Raw genomic sequence first — 19,637 nt, forward strand, 5'->3', positions numbered from 1 at the left:
TGTTACCTTCCCTCCCCTCTTCTGGCAGGTGGAGGAGGCCCTTCGCAGTCGCTCTCCTAGAAAACCAAACAGAAGATGATTTCCTGCTCTCGCCAGTTAAACCACATTTTTCCTCTTGGGGTACAAGGGTGAGGGACGGATGACTTGCTAGCCTCCAGGTGGACTAAAGCTGGCCCTAGAAATGACCCGGTCTGGGGTCACAGCTGGGTTCGCAGCTGACCTCCCACTCCCCGCCCACTGCCCAGGCTGCCCACATGACTCCGAGGCAGCACGTTTCCTGGCTACGTGAGCCCTCTGCTCTCTCTGTCCTCCCTGTACCAGGGGGTAACACTGCCACTTGGCTTGAGGGTTAAGTGAGAACACCGCTTGGGCCTTCATGTGGCGCCTGGCCAGCAGTGCCAGCTCAACAGCCTGCATGGCACTCCCTGTCCTCAATGTCCTCTGACCTCTGCCCTCGCCAGCTGTGGTGGTTATTTACTCTCTCAGCCGTGTCCGATTCTTTGTGACCCCATGGACCATAGGCCGCCAGGCTCCTCTATCCACGGGATTTCCCAGGCAGGAATACTGGAGTGGGTTGCCAATTCCTTCTCCAGGGGAATCTTCTCGAACAAGAGATGGAACCCACAGCTCTTGCCCCATCTCCTGCATTGCAGACAGATGCTTTACCGCTGAGCCACGGGAGAAGCCCTCTCGCCAGCTGACCCCTGCTCAAAGGGCCTAAATCACAACCCCCTCCATCCCAACCTCAGAACACCAGCGGCCGGAGCTGGTCTCCACTGGTCTCCGCTGTTACCGTGGCACCAGGTGATTTCAGTCCTTTCTCCCTCCGCTCATCAAAGGATGCTGTTCCATCCCCCTTCCTCTCCTGCTTCCGCAGGGATCTCAGGTCCACCTGCTCCCTTGACGCCCTTCCCTTCTTGAGCACCAAAGACATGAAAACCGACCCCCCGCCAACTCCAAAGGCACAGGAGTGATGGGGCCCCAGCCCTTCCCTCACAAACAGCAACTCAGCATGAGAAGTGCCTGACTGCTGTGTGAGCAGTCTGATGGAGTACAGAGGAGGGGACCCCCACTTCTACTGGGGAATCAAGGCAGGCTTCAAGGAGAACTCAAGATTAAGAATGACTCTGAGGGGCGAATAGGAGTTCGTAAACTCAAAGAGCAGAGAGGCAGCCAACGCGTGGAAAGTCCTGGAGATGGGAGGGGACAGGGTGTCCTCCGGGAAGGAAGATGAGCAGTTCAGTGTGGCCGAATGTAGAAGCTTTCAAGGAAATACTAGAGGTGGGCCCCGCCCTCAGCCCCGAGGAGCCTGCGTGGGGGTGGGAGGGAGACAGGCCACCTGTGGGGTGAGTGGGCAGTGTTCTGGTCAGGCATCCTTGGGCCGAATTCTGTCTCTATTGCCTCCTAATTTCCCAGCCTTTGTCTCCTGTTCTGTAAAATGGAGACGGGAGTTGTGTCCAACTCATGGATCAGAAAGACACATGGTGATCGGTAACTAACAGATGCTTTGGTTCCTTGGAGTCCAATTCTCCCCGTTTTATAATTGAGGGGATACAATAGATGCTGCATTTTGATCAAGGTCATGCAGGAGCAGAGCCAGGACCCTGTGGTTCCAAATGTCTGTTTTGAAAAACTTCAAACAGAAAGTCGCGAGACTAGTAGAGTGGATACCTGTACGTCCGCCAAACAAGATACAGTTACTCTGAATAAGGGAGCTGGTCAGACCCAGGTCCAGTCCAGACCTCCTCAGTCTTCCTCCAGACCCCAGCCCCACCTGTGGCCCCGCATCCCAGGAGGCCATCAATATAGAGAAGAACACTGCCCCCTGGGAGGGACCATGCCTTGCCGGGGGTCACACAGCAAGCAGGAGGCAGAGGCGGGACCTGGACTTGCAGTAGTACAGGCAGCTCAGCCCCTGACGCTGGCCGCGGTAGGCAGTGCCCAGGCAGGTCTGCCCTGCGGCCTGAATCAGCGGCCAGCCCAGCCATCGAGTCGGCTCCTGTTGACATGTGATAACAGGTGTTTGTTTAGCCGGGGCCACTTGCCAAGGGGGTTAATGTTCAACTCCCTCCAACCCTGGAGCTGCAGGAGGGGGCGCTGGGTAGTGAGACCCCAGGCCAGTGCTGGGCCCACAGCCTTCTGCCCTTTCCCCAGGCAGGAGTGGGCCTTGGCCTTGGGGAGGTGAGGCCTCCCAGGGTCTCCTGGATCTCTGGGAGAGACGCACAAAAGCAGCAGGTGGGACCCTCTTGCCCTCCTGGAGGAGGAGGAGCCTGGGTTGCTGAGTGGATCAGCTTCACAAAAGCCTACAGGAGTCTGGATGGGGCTGATGTTGGGGGCCCTGGGGGCTCCTAGCAGGCCCTGGTGGCCTGAAGTATGGGGACGGGGTGGGGCTCCATCAGTCCCACCTGGGGCTCCCTTGGTGGTCTTTGCTTGCTTTTCCCTTGGCCTGGACCCCTCTCTGCTCTCCACCCCACCCCGATTTCCTCTCTGCTCAGCCCGAGCCCTGGTACCCTAAGGGGTCCCTGTGGCCGGACACGTATCAACCCCAAGAAGGCCTGGGCAAGGGGTCACAGGTGATGGGAGGGGCTTCCACCACCCCCCACCTACTCCCACTTCCTGTCCTCATAGGAGGGCTGGCAGGGGTCAGGTTACCCCTACACACACACACAAAAAGCCAAAGCCTCAGGCTGCCTGCAGCCATGAGACCCCTGGGCCAGCCTCTCCCCCAGGCGAAGCTGGACACACAGGGGCCGCTGGCGAGGAGGGGCCGAAGCAGACGTGACCCCAGGACACTTGACTCCACACAGGAGCTCCTGGGGGGAAGGAGGCGGGGAGCAGAGCCTGGGCACCCCCCGGGTCTGGGGTGGGGGGCTGCTGGCCAAGGGGGACATGGGCGGGGGCTGCAGCCTCTCCGCTTCCACATGCTGCGGCCAGCACCGCCAGATGGGGCCAGCGGGAGAGCAGGGCACAAGCCATCCTCCAGCCGCACCCACCCCCGGCTCTGGGGACAGAAACGCCTGCTTCCCAGGGCTTCCCACGCGGCCCTGCGAGCCCTGGGCGCACAAACCCAGCCTCACCCAGCTTCAGGGAACCTTCCAGATTGGCCTAGGGGCAGCCAGGAAGCTCAGGGAGGGAAACGGGCCTCCTGCGGGCCAGGGTCTGCCCGGGGCAGGGGCGGGGCAGGCAGGAGGGACTGACTCTCTCTCTTCGGGCCAAGCGCCCTCCCCACGGGGCAGAAAGTGCATCCAGACCACGGAGCCAAGCTGGAGGCTCGAGAGGACGGGCCACCTCGGCTGCCCAACCCAGAGATAAGGAATACGAGGGGCCGAGGTGGCGGGTTGCCCAGAGGCCCTTGGGGTAGTCCCGCCCCACCTGCCAGCTGCCTGGCCCCCGGACAGTGGGCGGACTGAGGACAGGGGGGCGGCGGGGCTGGCATCTGGCCCTCAGCCCGAGAAGAGGAAGGCCGGGCTGCCCTGCGCTGAGCGGGAGTGTGGGCAGCCCCAGGTCAGGCCCTGGGTCAGACTGCAGCCTGGGAGGCAGTGAGCTATGGGCCACGTGGCTTCCAAAGGCCTTGGCGTCAGCTGGGTTGAGAAGGGCCTCATCTTGGACTCTGGCCAAGGGAAGCGGCGGAGGACCAGCCCTGGCCACCCCTGGACCACCAGCCAGGCCCTCGCTCCGTGATGCGATGCCTCCTCCCACCGACATTCCTACATTCGTGGGGTGTTTGCTGAGCCACCCTGGGCACCTGGGAATCACTGGTCCCCACCCTTTCCCAGAGAAGTCCTCGTCCACAGACAGACAGACAGAGAGACAGACACACACACACGGACACTCTGTGGTTAGGGCTCTGATGAGGGCAGCCCAGGGGCCAAGATACACACGGGACAGTGGAGAATGCAGCAGGGAAGGCTTCTCAGAGGAAGTGTCCTTTAGGGGAGGCGCTGGGAAGGTTCTCAGCTGTCCCAGGAGGAAAGACCCCTCCCACTGTCTCACAGCACCCCCACAGCAGCCCCCTCTCGGGGTGAAGAGCGGAGGCCTCAGGCACGGCCCCCGACCTCTGCTTTCATGACATATGGATGATATGTTCAAAAATATTAAGAGGGGAGGCCCTGAGGGAGGGGGTCATAGAGCCAGGCTCTGGGGTCAGAGAGACCTGGCTCTGAGCCTGGGCTCAGTCACGTGCCAGCTGCAACCTTCATCTTTCTGAGCCTCAGTTTCCTTATCTGTAAAACGGATGCTTGCGGAGCTTGGGGGACGGTTAAATAAGAGGACTGGCTTCATGCACTTGGCATGAAGGTGAAAGTGTTAGTCGCTCAGTCGTGTCTGACTCTATGCGACCCCATGACTGTAGCCGGCCAGGCTCCTCTAGAATACTGGAGTGGGTTGCCATTCCCTTCTCCAGGGGATCTTCCCGACTAAGGGATTGAACTTGCATCTCCTGCATTGCAGGCAGTTTCTTTACCGTCAGAGCCACGAGGGACTCGCACTTAGCCTGGTGCCTGGCATTTGCTCAGCTCTTGATAAGCCCCAGATCTTGGCTGTTAGAAGAGGTCCCCCTCCCCCGAGATGGAGGGCCCTGCAATGAAGGCTGGCCGGGGCACTCAGTGCTTGTGTGCAGGGAGAGGACCAAACGCTCCCCTCCCCCGAGAGGACGTGCCTTCGCTCACGGCTTCCTGGACCTGAGCTGACAGTCAGCTGCTCCGGCACGTCTCGGCCGCCTCCTCCAAAGTCCACCAGCCCCTGCTGCCCAGGGGGTAAAGAAGCCACTGTCAGCAGGGCTGGGACAGGACCGGCAGGGGCCCTGGTTCCCTTGTCAGGGTCACTTGCTACCTGCCCCTTTGTGAGGCCATTCCCCTTCTTTGGAACATTCTGAGTTCATGTGACTCGGGGTGGACCACACATCCCCGTCTGACTCCGGGGCTGGCCAATCAGAGCACCTGTCCCCGGGAACTATGACCAAGTTAGGGCAAGGAGACACAACTGTGGGACTTTGGCCGGGACCCTGAGGCAAGGGGCACTTTCTCTCCACTGGGGTTGCTTCATCAGCAGGAGGGGAGCGGGAGCTGCCGCCCACGTTCTTGTCACCATGGTGGGGGGTGGGGGGGAGGTTGGATTCAGCCGGCTTTGCAACCCCAGGGACCTGGGCCCAGGTCCTCCAGCCCTTCAACACCTCACTACCGTGCTGGGCAAGCCAGGCTTGGTGATGGGGTTGGAGGTCAGGTCACTGAACTGCTGAGTGACCCAGGGCCAAGCACTGGGCCCCAAACCCACAGACCCACAAGACAAACAGAGCCGGGTTTGAACCCTGGCTTTTCCATTCTGAAGCCAGTGTCCCCAACTACTTCCTTCAGTGACCGCTCCAAGCTTCTGCCAATGGCCAACTCCCTCCCCTGCCTTGTGAAGCTCACAGGCCTGGGCCAGGGCTGCCCGGCTCCACTCGGTGGCCCCAGGGTAGAACAGAGGACAGCTGGCAGCTGCTGCACCTCCCATGGGACGCTGCCCCCAGCAGGCCTGGGCACGCACAGCAGCAGGAAGGGCTTTTGCCACTCCTGGGTTTGAATCCACACCCTGCCATCTCCTGGTTGTGTGGTTTGGGATACATGATGTCACTTCTCTGAGCCTCACTTGTTTCATCTGCCAAATGGCAATCATCATCATCATCATCACAACTAATTGTCTGCTGTCACTTAAATGTTGGCGCTGGGCTTGCATTTTCCATTTGTTATCTTATCTTGGTTTCTCCCACACCCCTGTACAGTGGACCTCCCCACTGGTATGTTCTGAATGAGGAAGATGCCTTTAGTGATTGGGTCAAATTACACATATGCACAAAATACCACAGACCCACAGAACTGACAGAGCTGGTTTTTGAACCCTGATTTTTTTGTTCTAAAGCAAGTGTGTCGCCAACTACTTCCTTTCTTTTTAATTGAAGTAGATTGTGTTCGTTTCACCCAACTATTTCCTTTAACACCTTCCTTACCAGGTTCTGTTTTAGGTAAGTTTCAACCAAGAAAGTAAGATTTCAAGCAGAGAGGGACTGAACTCAAGCCCTCAGGGGCTGCGAAACCATGGGAAGAGCTGGGGGAGTAAAGGGCGGGCTCTACCCCCACCCTAGCCTTTGGAAATTGGCAGGTGTGGGAATTGCACCACAAGGGAGGGTGAGCCCCAGGAAGAGCCCACAAGTCACTTGCTATTCTGTCGCTCAGTCGTGTCTGCCTCTTTTTGATCCCAGCATGCCAGGCTTCCCTGTCCTTCAGAGTTTGCTCAAACTCATGTTCATTAAGTCAGTGATGCCATCCAACCATCTCATCCTCTGTTTTCCCCTTCTCCTCCTGCTTTCAGTCTTTCCCAGCATCAGGGTCTTTTCAAATGAGTCAGCTCTTGGCATCAGGTGGTCAAAGTACTGGAACTTCAGCTTCTGCATCAGTCTTTCCAATGAATATTCAGCGTTGATGTCCTTTCGGACTGACTGGTTTGATCTCCTTACTATCCAAGGGACTCTCAAGAGTCTTCTCCAACACCACAGTTCGAAAGCATATGTTCTTTGGTGCTCAGCCTTCTTTAGGTCCAACTCTCACATCCATACATGACTACTGGAAAAATCATAGCTTTGACAAGATGGATCTTCGTTGGCAAAGTAATGTCTCTGCTTTTTAATACTCTAAGTTTGTCATAGCTTTTCTTCCAAGGAAAATGCATTTTTTTAATGTCATGGCTGCAGTCAGCATCTGCAGTGATTTTGGAACCCAAGAAAATAAAGTCCGTCACTATTTCCACTTTTTCCCCATCTATTTGGGACTGGATGCCATGATCTTAGCTTTTTAATGTTGAGTTTTAAGCCAGTTTTTTCACTTTTCTCTTTTATCCTCATCAAGAAGCTCTTTAGTTCCTCTTCTCTTTCTGCCATTAGAGTGGTATCGTCTGCATATCTGTGGCTGTTGATATTTCTCCTGGCAATCTTGTTTCCATCTTGTGATGCACCCAGCCTGACATTTCACATGATGTTTTCTACATATAAGTTAAATAAGCAGGACGATAATATACAGCCTTGACATACTCCTTTCCCAATTTTGAACCAGTCCATTGTTCCATCTGGCTCTAACTGATGCTTGTCGACCTGCATACAGGTTTCTCAGAAAGCAGGTAAGGTGGGCTGGGATTCCCATCTCTTTAATAATTCTCAGTTTATTGTGATTCACGCAGTCAAAGCCTTTAGCGTAAACAATGAAGCAGAAGTAGATGTTTTTCTGGAACTCTCAGAAGTCCCTGAGCAAGCGTCAGATCCGTCTCCTGGAGAAAGCAAAGGAGGAGGAGTTGCAGGGCAGACCATCAGTCTGGGGCAAAGTCCGCGCCTGCCTCTCCATAAGACAGAGATGTGGTTACCCAGGACCTCCGGCAGCAGAAAGAATGGCACCCAAGCTGATGCCACTGTCCAGGAGCAATTCAGACCCTGGGTGGTCTCTGAGTCCAGCAGGGGCTTTCAGAATGTGGGGACCAAAACTGAGTCCTGTAAATGTTGCTTGAGACCCCTGGGGGAAGAAGAGAGTGAGTGACTGGAGGAAGTAGAACAAAGTGCCCCCCAAGCCTCCTGACCCTGAGAGGTATGAGGGAAGGGCTCTGGGGGCTCCACCCCAAGGTGGAGAAGGTGACCACAAGCAGTGTCCAAGATGAAATGTGGGAAGAAGATAACAGAGAAAGGGGCTTCCCAGGTGGCACTAGTGGTAAAGAACCCTCTTGCCAATGCAGGAGCACAGGAGACCTGGGTTCGATCCCTGGGTTGGTAAGATCCCTTGGAGGAGGACATACTCCAGTATTCTTGCCTGGAGAATCCCATCAACAGAAGAGCCTGGCAGGCTACAGTCCATGGGGTCGCAAAGAGTTGGACACGACTGAGCAACTTAGCACGCAGGAAATAGAGGAAGAGCCTGGGCACTGTGTTATGCTTGCACGTGTATTTCTACAAAAAGCTTTAACAGATATGAAATGATCAATGAGTTCATAAAAAAATGCTCAACATCACTGATCATCAGGGAGATGTAGATCAAAACTACCGGGAGAGGGACTTCCCTGGCGGTCCAGGCGTTAGGACTCGGCATTTCCTCTGACAAGGGCCCAGGTCCAATCCCGGGATGGGGAACTAAGATCCCACAAGACACGTGAGAGTGAATGTGTTAGTCGCTCAGTCATGTCCGACTCTTGACGACCCCAAGGACCGTAGGCCACCAGGCTCCTTTGTCTATGGGATTTCCCAGGCAAGAATACTGGAGTGGGCAGCCATTCTCTTCTCCAGGGGATCTTCCCAACTCAGGGGTCGAACCCAGGTCTCCCACATTGCAGGCAGATTCTTTATCATCTGAGCCGCCACCAGGGAAGCCCCACACAATACACGTGGCATGGTCAAAAAGAAAAAAAAAAAATACCAGGAGATACCACTTTACACCCAATAGGATGCCCTTCTTTTTCTACTTTGGCTGCACCAGGTCTTACTTTAGTTGCTGCATGTAGAATCTTGAATTGCGGCGTATGAATTCTCAGTTGCAGCGTGTGGGATCTAGTTCCCTGACGAGGGATCCAACCTGGATCCCCTGCCTTGAGAGTGCGAAGTCTTAGCCACTGAACCACCAGCTAAGTCCCTAGGACTCCTATTTTAAAAATGGAAGCTAGAGAGAAAAGTGTTGGTGAATTGTGGGAAAAGCACAACCCCGGTGCATTGTGGGAATGTCACGTGGTACAGTTGTGGAAAATTGGGTGCCGTTCCTCAAAACACTAAGCACAGAGCTCCCATTTGATCCAGAAGTTCCACTTCGCGGCATATCCTCCAAAGAACTGAAAGCAAGCACAGGGACAAGTATTTGGGCACCAGTGTTCCTGGAAGCGTTATTCACAGTAGCTGAAATGTGAATTCATAACCTGACAAAAGCTGTGCCTTGTTTCTTAGAGTGGTTTGCAGTCCAGCTGCAACGAATATTTGAAATCCTGGTTCTTGGACACCACTCACAATCTACTGAAGCAAATCAATTTGTTTTTCTCTTTTTCCATGTTTTAAAAAATTTTGTCAAGTGATTCTGATGTACCTTATAAGTTGAGAACCACTGATCTGGTGATCCAGGTCAGAGGCTTCCACACTAGGCTGCATATTATTACCTGAAAACTTAAAAAAAAAATGTTTCTGGAAGATTTTTACTCATTAGTTCTTAGGTAGGGCCTATGCACATTTTAAGAAGCCCCCAGATATGTCTGATCCAAGAAACCACTGGTCAAGACTTTCCAGTGATTTATAAGGAATGAAGTAATTTGAAAGCTACCCACATAACTCTTGGGATTAATCTTATGAATCAATTCTTAAACTACTGCTTTTGATTTAAAGTCAGATTTGAGACTGAAATAAAAAGGCAGGAAACAGGTATAGAATTTTGGTAAATTGAACTTTTGTGACCTATTTTAAAACAAATCATATTTATTGAATGAATGGCAAGGCACATGTATTTTTATAAATGTATTTACCTTTTGAAGATTTCTTAAAATGTCTACAGTATGTATTAGCATCCACTATTTTGGGGACTTCCCAGGTGGCGCAACAGTAAAAAAATCTCCCTGCCAATGCAGGAGACTTTGTAAGAGACCTGGATTCGATCCCTGGGTTGGAAAGAACCCTTGGAGAAGGGAATGGCCATCCACTCCAGTATTCTTGCCTGGAGAATTCCATGGACAGAGGTGGGCCCCAGTCCAAGGGGTCGCAAAGAGTTGGGCAGGACTGAGCGACTGAACACACACAAAAGGTGGTAACAACCAGTGTCCGTCAACGGACAGACAGATTTTTAAACCGTGATCTAACCATATAGTAGAATATTTTTTTGGTCTAAAAAGGATTAAAATTCTGATATATGCCATAACATGGATGAACCTCAGAGACATTGTGCTAAATAAAACAGGTCACGGATTTCCCTGGGGGTCCTGTGGCTAAGACTCTGCGCTCCCAGCTCAGGGGCCTGGGTTCAATCCCTGGTTGGGGAACTAGATCCCATGTGCCACAACTAAAGATCCTATATGCTGCAACGAAGACCCTGCAAAGCCAAATAAACAATTTTAAAAAATTAAAATAGGTCAGACGCATATTGCATGGTTCCACTTATATGAAGTCCCTAGAATACACACATTCACAGAGACAGAGAATAGAATGGTGGTCACCAGGGCCAAATGGAAGGAGGAATAGGAAGCTGTTTAAGGTGTACAGAGTTCTCAGTTCTGCAAAATGAAAAGAGTTCCAGAGACTCAGTGGACAACAATGTGAATTTACTTAGTGCTACTGAGCAGTACACTTAAGGATGTTTAAGACGGTAAGGCTGGTTGTCTCAGATGAGAAGGTCCAGGTTCCTAGGACAGGCAGAAGAACAGCGTGAGGACCCCACTGGGCCCATGGTCATGAATTTGAAAGAAAACCAGTTGAACCAGTCTCAGGATGTTAATGCAGAACGTTCAGCTTTCCAGGGGCAGCTGAGAAGGGCAGGTGAGGAGGAGCCAGTTGGGTTTGCCTCGGGTGGGGGTTTGCCAGGTGGATGTAACGGAGGAAGAGAATGATGTATTAGGAGAGGCCAGCTGCTGTAACAAAGAGCCCCCAGATCACCCTGGGAAGTACCACAAAACTTTGCTTCAAGCTCATGTTAAAAGCCTTCTTTGTTCCTAGTCAGGGGTCTCTCCTCCAGTTCCCCCCTTCTCGTGATGCTGTTGCCTTCTCTCTGCAGCTCCCTAGATCACCAGGAAAGGGGGAGAAGGTGTGAAGGCATATCAAACATTTAACCTCCTTGGCCCTGGAGGGGCACGTTTGGCCTCTGTGTGTGTCACAGTCCATTCATGTGGTGGGCAGGCAGCCTTTCTTCCACGTGGAGATCCAGGAGAACAGGCACTTTGGGGTTTCTGTGTTTCTGTTGTCTTCAGCTGCGCTGGGTCTCAGTTGCGGCTCATGGGATCTTCATCGTGGCAAGCAGGATCTAGTTCCCAGACCAGAGGTTGAACCCAGGGCCCCCTGCCTTGGGAGCAGAGTCTTAATCACTGGGCCACCAGGGAAGTCCTGAAGCAGGCGCTTTGGCAGGAGTGCCCCTGCCCTGGCTTCTCCCCCTGGATCCAGGGAAGCAGGAGGGCAGAGAGCCTCCCCCAGGACACAAGGAGTCTCGTGGTCCTAGCCCACCACAAGGGGAGGGGTTCCAGGAAGTGTCATCTTCCCATGTTCCCAGGAAGGAGAAGGGATCCCAGGTAGTGGGAGTTCTCATGGAGTCTCTGCCAGGAGGGTGGGTTTAAGAGAGTGTGATAATTGCAGCTTGATCCAAGGGTTGAAAAAGATCAGAAATGGTAGCCAGAGTGCTTCCTTGGGGGTCCAGTGGCTAAGACTCTGCACTCCCAATGCAGGAGGCCTGGGTTCCATCTCTGGTCAGAGAACTAGATCCCACATGTCACAATGAAGTTTGAAGATCCTGTGTGGGGCAACCAAGACCCAGCATAGCCAAATAAATAAATACTTTAAAAAATAGGAAGAAAGAAAAGAATAGAAGTGGTAGCCAGGGAAGGTCCCAGTGGAGCACACTAAGATCAAACAATAGGAGCTGGTGGATCCAAAGTAGGATGCTGTAAAGGGCTATTTCTGGTGGTGAAACAGCACAGTTCAGTTCAGTCACTCAGTCGTCCATCACCAGCTCCCAGAACTTGTTCAAACTCGTGTCCATTGAGTTGGTGATGCCATCCAACCATCTCATCCTCTCTCGTCCCCTTCTCCTCCTGCCTTCAATCTTTCCCAACATCAGGGTCTTTTCCAGTTGGAGCTTCAGCTTCAGCATCAGTCCTTCCAATGAACACCCAGGACTGATTTCCTTTAAGACTGATTAGTTTGATCTCCTTGCAGTCCAAGGGACTCTCAAGAGTCTTCTCCAACACCACAGTTGAAAAACATCAATTTTTTGGTGCTCAGCTTTCTTTATGGTCCAACTGTCACATCCATACATGACTACTGGAAAAACCATAGCTTTGACTATATGGACCTTTGTTGACAAAGTAATGTTTCTGCCTTTTAATATGAGACATATTAAATAATGTCTCATATTAAATAATGAAATAGCACAGGGCCCCCTGCATATGACTCAGTGCAGGTGAACGTGTGGACAAGAGGCCAGGAGTACAGAGTTCTTTCTCCTTTCACCCTCCAGCTGTGGGCCAGGCTCTGTTTGAAGCTCTTGGTAACTATTCACTTATTTAATCCTCTAACAACTGTATGAGTTAGGGGCTCAAATTGTTCCCACCACCACCGGTATCCCAGCACATGCTTTCACCGAGGAGCAGCCCATGGAGGAGGACGGGGACTAAGGGGTCAGTAGAGGCAGCGGCCAGCACAGGTGAGAAGGGAGGGGGGTGGTCTCACGGGCAGGAGGACCAAGGCTTCGGGCCTTTGGGGGAGGGGTCGCTGCGGGGCCTTAGCCCCAGTCTGGAGGCCTGGCTTCCTGGGAGAATCTACTGGCAGATTCCACTTGCCTTCTGGGAGGGAAACCTTTGCCCCAAGGCTCCAGGAGCTGCCCTCGGCCACCCCCGCACCCTCCCCCGGCCAGTCTGGCGCCTCAGCCTCGGGCGCTGCCTAGCTGTTATCTGGTAAATTATAAGCTCTAATTGCAAAAGCGACTTCATCAAGCCAGTCGGAAAAAACCAGAAAAGCCTTTAGCTGCTCCTGATGAACACGGGAGCGGCTCCTACTGGGTCCCAAGCGCGGGGAGGGGGCTTGTAAAGCAGGGGAGGCCTGTGCCCGCAGCCACCCGCCCTCTCACCGACAGCGGTGGCCTGGCGCAGGAATCCTCCGCCGCCCTCCTCCCCACAGCCCCTGACCTTGGAATTTGGCCTGGCAGCTGCTGGGGGGTGCTGGGTACGGTGGCTGGTCTCTAGGACCCAGTGGATTCCAAGGCTGCCGCCAAACGCCCCTCTGCCCTGTTAGATGGCTCAGAAGCTGGGCACCGGCCAAGGTCACACAGAGGGTCGCCAGGGGAGCTCCACCTCCGGGAGGCTCCTTCAGACTGAGATGGGAGTGGGGGTCACCAGGGACAGAGCTAGGGGCATCCAGGCTAGGGACCGGAAGTGCTCCTGGGGGAGAGACCCTCCCAGGGGAGAGACCCTTCCAGGAGAGAGAGGCCAGGTCCTGAGCCTGCAGAGTGGGGAGTGCGGGGCGGGCCCAGCGCTGGCCATGGGATACCGGGTAGACAGAACCACTGACTCCCGCCTGCGCCCCAGCCTCAGCTTACCCATCTGTTCAAGGGGCCCTCGGGTCCTGCTGGGTTTTCTCCACAGGAAGGAAAGCCACTCCAAGGCCACTTGACACAAGTCCGGTCCTCAGGGCCCAGGCCTGACTGAGCAGGAAGGAGTCCAGTGGGGCAGTTCCTGAACCAGGGTTTCCTGACGCCTGCCCAGAGGTCTGGTTCCCCACAGGGTGACTTCCGTCAGAACAGGGATCTTCTAAACAACTGCGTTTCTTGTGTCACAAAAATAAGGCATCTGGGGTACAAAACCAGGGGACAGGTTTTCACCAAAATCAGAAGGTGGGTTTGGAAGGCTCTCCAGTGGGGACACAGGAAATGCACTCAGGGGACCCCAGGGATCACTGCTGGTAGGTGGGTGGTCACTGCCAGGGTCTACCTCGGGGGTCCCAGGAGGGCTTCCTGTGCTCTAGGGACTCAGAGTTAGATTTTTGGTGTCATTTCTAAGTAATCAGAGAGACGTGGTCAGGCTTGAAAATGCTTTTCAGTGTGCCACAAACCGTAATTATTTTTAATGAATCCTGCTATTAGCTTGGGAACAGTAACATCATCTTGCGCAGCTTTGGCATGTGTGTTAAGAATACTGATGTGGGACTTCCCTGGTGGTCCAGCGGTTAAGGCTCCATGTTTCCACTGCGGGGGGCGCGGATTCAATCCCTGTTCTGGGAACTAAGATCCCCCATGCCACGCAGCACGGCCGAAAAAACAAAAGGCACTGATTTGTTCAATTTACGTGTTTCAAATATGCCCCCATTTTTTAAAAAATAAATATTTTTAGATAAGACAAATAATTCTATTTATTTTGACTGTGCTGAGTCTTTGTTGTTGAGAGGCTTTTCTCCAGCTGGGGTGAGTGTGGGCTACTCTTCTTGGCAGAACGCAGGCTTCTCAGTGCCGTGGCTTCTCTTATTGTGGAGCACAGGCTGTAGGGCAAGCGGGCTTCAGGAGCTGCGGTTCCCAGGCCCTAGAACACAGCAGACGCAGTAGTTGCGGTGCTCACGCTTAGTTGCTCTGGGGCCTGCGGGATCTACCTGGATCAGGGATTGAACCCATGTCATCTGTATTGGCAGGTGGATTCTTTACCAACGAGCCATCAGGGAAGCCCTATGCCCCAGTTTGGATAATTATGTTGAGGTACCAGCATGCCTTGGAGATACTGCGGGTTGAGTTCCAGACTACCTAATAAAGCGGGTATCGACATAAAGCAAGTCACACGATTGTTGTATGTTTCCTAGTGCACATGCCACATACTCCTAGTGTACCACAGTCTATTAAGTATGCAATAACTGTGTCTAAAAACCAGCGTACATCCTGTCAACTGAAAAAAATCCGCAACCTAAAAGTTGCAAATTACAGTTTTTAAAAGAAATTTTTGGCTGCGCTGCGTTTTTGCTGCGCCCGCGGGCCTTCTCACTTGTGGTGAGTTTGGGCTACGCTCTAGCTGCAGTTTGGGGCTTCTCTCATTTCACAGCACAGGTTCTAGGGCCTGCAGGCTTCAGTAGCTGAGGTGCATGGGCTTAGTTGCTCTGGGTCATGTGGCATCTTCCCAGACCAGGGATCAAACCTGTGTCCTCTGCATTGGCAGGTGGCTTCTTAACCACTAGACCACCAGGGAAGCCTGAGAATTATGTTTTATTGGGTGAACATTCTGAGATAGCTTGGAGGGACAGCTCCAAAGAGGTAAGGGATGACCCAGGGGACAGAGGAGTCTTTGCAATAAAAACCAGGTAGTGGGATCATTCAAAGATTACTGTTAACTAAAGGAAACTAGACATGTCGAGTTAATGAATTTAGCACTTTTCTATGTATGGAAAGATGCCAGAGTCTAGGGTCACTGAAATAATTCCTCTGCTCGGCACCTGAGCCATCTGGGGCCTGCATCCTCTTCTCCCCCATCCCCGTTCCTCGGGGCACACCGCTGGGTGCGGCTGCAGTGGCTGACGGCTGCATGGCCACCGCATCCTTGTTCACTGATATGGCAGGGAACATTCTTTATCCAAATACTTTAAAAAATACCTTATTGCTAAAAAATGCTAACCATCATCTGAGCCTTCACTGAGCGGTAATCTTTTTGCAAATCTATCAATATCAGCTGGGAAAAAAATGCACAACCTAAAAGCTGAGAGGTATGTTTATTTGGGGACCTTCCTGAGGAATGTAGTCTGGGAAATAGACTTTCAGATAGCTCTGAGGAAACGTTCCAAAGAGGCAAAGGGAGAAGCTGGGATATACAGGATTTTTGCTGGGGGGAAAAAAAAAAATACCAAACAAATAAATGAAACTTAGAGTCAAACATCAAAAGATTTACTGCTAATCACAAAAACCAGACATCTTGAGTTAATGGTTTCAGTGTTTTCTCTGGATGGCAAGATGCAAGAATCTGGGCTCAGTGCAATTATTCCTTCGATAGGCATCTCAGCTATCTAGAGCCAGTATTGTTTTTCTCCATCCTGAATTCCCCTCAGGGTGCACAGCAAGGGGACTGCCACAGTGATTGATGGCTCCGATGGCCACAGCATTCGTCGTTTATCGAAATGGTGGGCAGTAATTTTTGTTCACAAAAACAAGATCTCAGATCACAATAAAAAATATAATAATAATAGTGTTTCCCCAAATTACCAAAATGTGACACAGACATGAAGTGAGCAAATGCTGTTGGAAAAATTCTACCAAGAGGCTTTGCTCCATACAGGGTTGCCACAAATTTGGGGGAAAAAAATGTGGTATTTTTGAGGAGCAATAAAACACGTTTTGCCTGTATTTCTTCGTTTTTGAAAAGTGCTAGGTGCCTCAAAGAATGGAAAAGGCCCCAGGCCCTGGTAGACTTCTGGGAGGCTCTGTATTGCTATTAACAGAGTTCTTTGCTCTCATCTCCCCTGCACCCCCCTCCCCCTGCCCCAGCCCCTGGCTAATGGGATGAGTTGCTGCAGGGCCACCCTTACTATTAATAACACCAGGTGCTGGGGATCCAGAGAGCAATCAGTACAAGTGCACAGCTACCCTTTGTGTGGCCCTGACCTTGAGCCCAGCCCTTTCCCTGCTCCTTCCATGACTCTCCCCACCTCCAACAAACGAGTAGGGTAGGAACAGTCATCTCCATCTGGTTTAAAGGGGTAGGTAACGTGTCCTAGGTCACACAGCCGGTGGAGGCAAATGCTGCAGACAGCTTTTTACCTCTAATGCTATACTCAAGATACCTGCATATGGGGGGGGGGGCGGTGAGAGCCTATCCCAACCACTGGACACATGGGTGTACAAGTCCCCTGCTTTCATTAAACTCTCTGGGCCCTTGGTCCTGCCTGTGGCCTTGGCCTTGAAGCACTGAGGCTAGGTGTAAGGTAGCATCGTGTCTCAGAAAGGCTCAGAGACCTCTGGAAGCTGCTGGGCCTGCTCAGCCTCAGGCTAACAGCACATCCTGGGCTGGGGTCAAACCCAAGCACTTAGTGAAGAGCCCAGTTCCATGTCACACTGCTGGCAGGGGCTGTAATTCAATCTTGAGCAGTTAGGATTTCAGTCCAATGGCCTCTCTCCACCCACATTAATATTTTAAGGCTCAGAACTGAAACTAGGGTGACTGGGTTGAGTACAGCCTGGGAGGGGGTGGTAAGCAGAGCCCAACCAGGGCTCTCCTTCTGCAGTCCTCTAGGAAATCCCCACTGTGCCAAGTGCCTAGGACTTTCTGGGTCAAAGGTGCTTTTGGTGCAGAAGGATGGAGTTCCCCTATATTCAGGGGGAGGAGTCCTGGGTAGGTCCCTGGGTCCTGACCTTACTAGCTGCCTGCCTTGGAGAAACGGTTTTACCTCTGGGGTGAAGCTCAACCTTCTCACCTGAGAGACGAAGTGCTAATTATACTTAACATACTGTTGGCTTTGAACGTTCAAAGATGCTGGATACAAGTAAGGAGCTTGCCCACGGTCTGCCCAAAGACTCCCCGGCCAGGCCTCTCAGGCCAGACCACAGGAACCAGTCTCCAGGAAGGCCAGAGACTGGGCAGGGCCTCGCAGTCTCCCCCATGCCCTGCTCCCTGGTCTATCCTGAGGCCCATCACCCATGCCATGTGTGTGCTCTCAGACAGAATTTAGCATCAAGGAGCTTTCGGAAAATTTTTTCTGATGTCCTAGAAGAAAAGATTTTATGCTTGGAACACACTCCTCCCAGCACCAGCACCTGCCATAGCAAATTTCTCTCCAAGCCTTGTACACGTGTGCACAAACGATCACATTTTGGTGATCAGAATGTACACTGCATTCTCATCTTACACAGTATTGTCTTCCAAGGCTGGTTTGCTACAAGGGGTGTGCATTATTCATTACTCAATGCCAGCTGCTGGATAAGAAGCCACACCAAGCAGAGACTGCATATAACAGGAGGGTGGGGGTGTCTTGCTCGCTGCGCACATACTGTACATCCGCCTGTTCACCCTTCACAACAACTCTGTGCCCTGCGAATGATAACCCATTTTACAGCTGAGGAAACTGAGGCTCAACCCAAAGTCATAAAGTTAGCAAGTGCTGAGCAGCAAATATTTCCTTTTAAAAACTTTTTCTTTTTGGCTGTGCTGCATCTTTATTGTTGGGCTTTTCTCTAGTTGCAGCAAGTCGGGGCTACTCTTCTTTGCAGCGCACGGGCTTCTCATCATGGCAGCTTCTCTTGCTGCAGATCACAGGATCTAGGGCGTGCAGGCTTCAGGAGTTGTGGCGCGTGGGCTCAATGGTTGCGGCTCCTAGAGCTAGGAGCAACCAGGACTCTAGAGCACAGGCTCAGCAGTTGTGGTGCGTGGGCTTGGTTGCTCCACAGCACGTAGGATCTTCCCAGACCAGGGATTGAACCTGTGTTTCCTGCATTGCCAGCTGGATTCTTCACCACTGAGCCACCAGGGAAGAACTTTTCAGCAAATATTTCTGGCACACTGAAGGCACTCAAGGGAAAAATGAACCCTTCCTACTAACTTCACTCCTGACTGATGCATCGATATCCTTTACAGCTCAGACTAGGAAGACAGAAAAACATTTAGGTTATTTCCAGCTTTCTTCAGCGAGAAATAACGTGGTGATGGCCAGTTTTGTACATGTATTCGGGGCTTTTTGCTGCTGATGACTTCTTATTTGAGGAGGAAGTCTTGGGGATGGGTGCTACCTCAAGGGTCATGGGCATATTTATCCTTCTGGATTTCTCCTTTGGGTAGTGATGTGTCTGATATTTTTCCTGAACACCCACTGTGTGTTGGATACATCATCACAGATGATTCAGGAAAGTTGCTCCTATTATTATACTCATTGCAGAGGTAAAAGCAGCCTGAGGCTTCTGACTGCCTAGGAGAGATGTCTTCTCAACCTTTCAAAGCCCAGCTCAAACACCCCCTAATGTAAAATTTAATATTTTAGCATTACCATGCCAAGCTACCTCGTCTCTGCCCTGGAGGTTTTGCATGGAGTTGACAACTCCAGGGCTAAGAGTGGGCCCTGACTGGCCATTGAGAGCAAGTCCAGGACTATAGTTAGACTGTAGTGGGTGGGAAGTTTTGTATCCATACAGGCATGATGCTCTTCACATGAAGGAACCAGGACACCTGCTTTGCTCCTCATCTTCTTCACCGTGGGCCAAGGGTCCTTACCTGAGTCGTTCAGCCTCCACAGGACTCAGTCTCCACATCCATTAAATGGGAGCAGTAATGGACATAACTTTCCAACACCTTTATTGAGGCAATTTCTTATTCCTACAATGAACTGTGATCCCATAAGGAAGCTGTGGGTTCTAACAGCCCAAACCAGCAGACATTAGAGTTCCCTCAAAGGACAGAGGCCCAATCTTCACTTCCTGTATCCCTTCCTCCCTGCCACGTTTCAAGCATTCCTGTGAGATTACCAGGCTGCTGCCACCGGATAGTGGCATAAAGGCCTGTCACCTGGGCAGACCATAGACACAGCCTCACCTTCTCAGGGCTGGTATTTTTAGAAAAGTCCTTGGCCCTCTTATCTAAATGGCCTGACTGGAGACCTTGACTTCTCAGCTTTCCCAACATTCAGCTCCTCCTCTCCCTAAAGTGCTGGGCCGGCTCCCAGCTCCCTCCAGTTCAGTGTCCAGGCCCACCTCCACAGCTATCTTGACAAAAGCCCCCTTTCATCATAATCCTTTGTTCAATGAGCCCTCCCCCCCAACCCCCCTCTTGGAGCAAGTGCAGCCAAGCACACACTGCTAAGAAGAGATGTTTTCTTCCCGAAGACTGTGAAATCCCTACACAGAAGCCATTTCCTGTATGCCAGGCGCTGAATTTCCTAAGCAACCAGGGAAAACTCTTGTCCCAGCTCACGCCGGATAAAAAGAGGATCCGTAATTTTTAAATGTATCCGT

Source organism: Bos mutus, chromosome 22 (assembly GCF_027580195.1).
Source record: "Bos mutus isolate GX-2022 chromosome 22, NWIPB_WYAK_1.1, whole genome shotgun sequence".
Lineage (NCBI taxonomy): Eukaryota > Metazoa > Chordata > Mammalia > Artiodactyla > Bovidae > Bos > Bos mutus.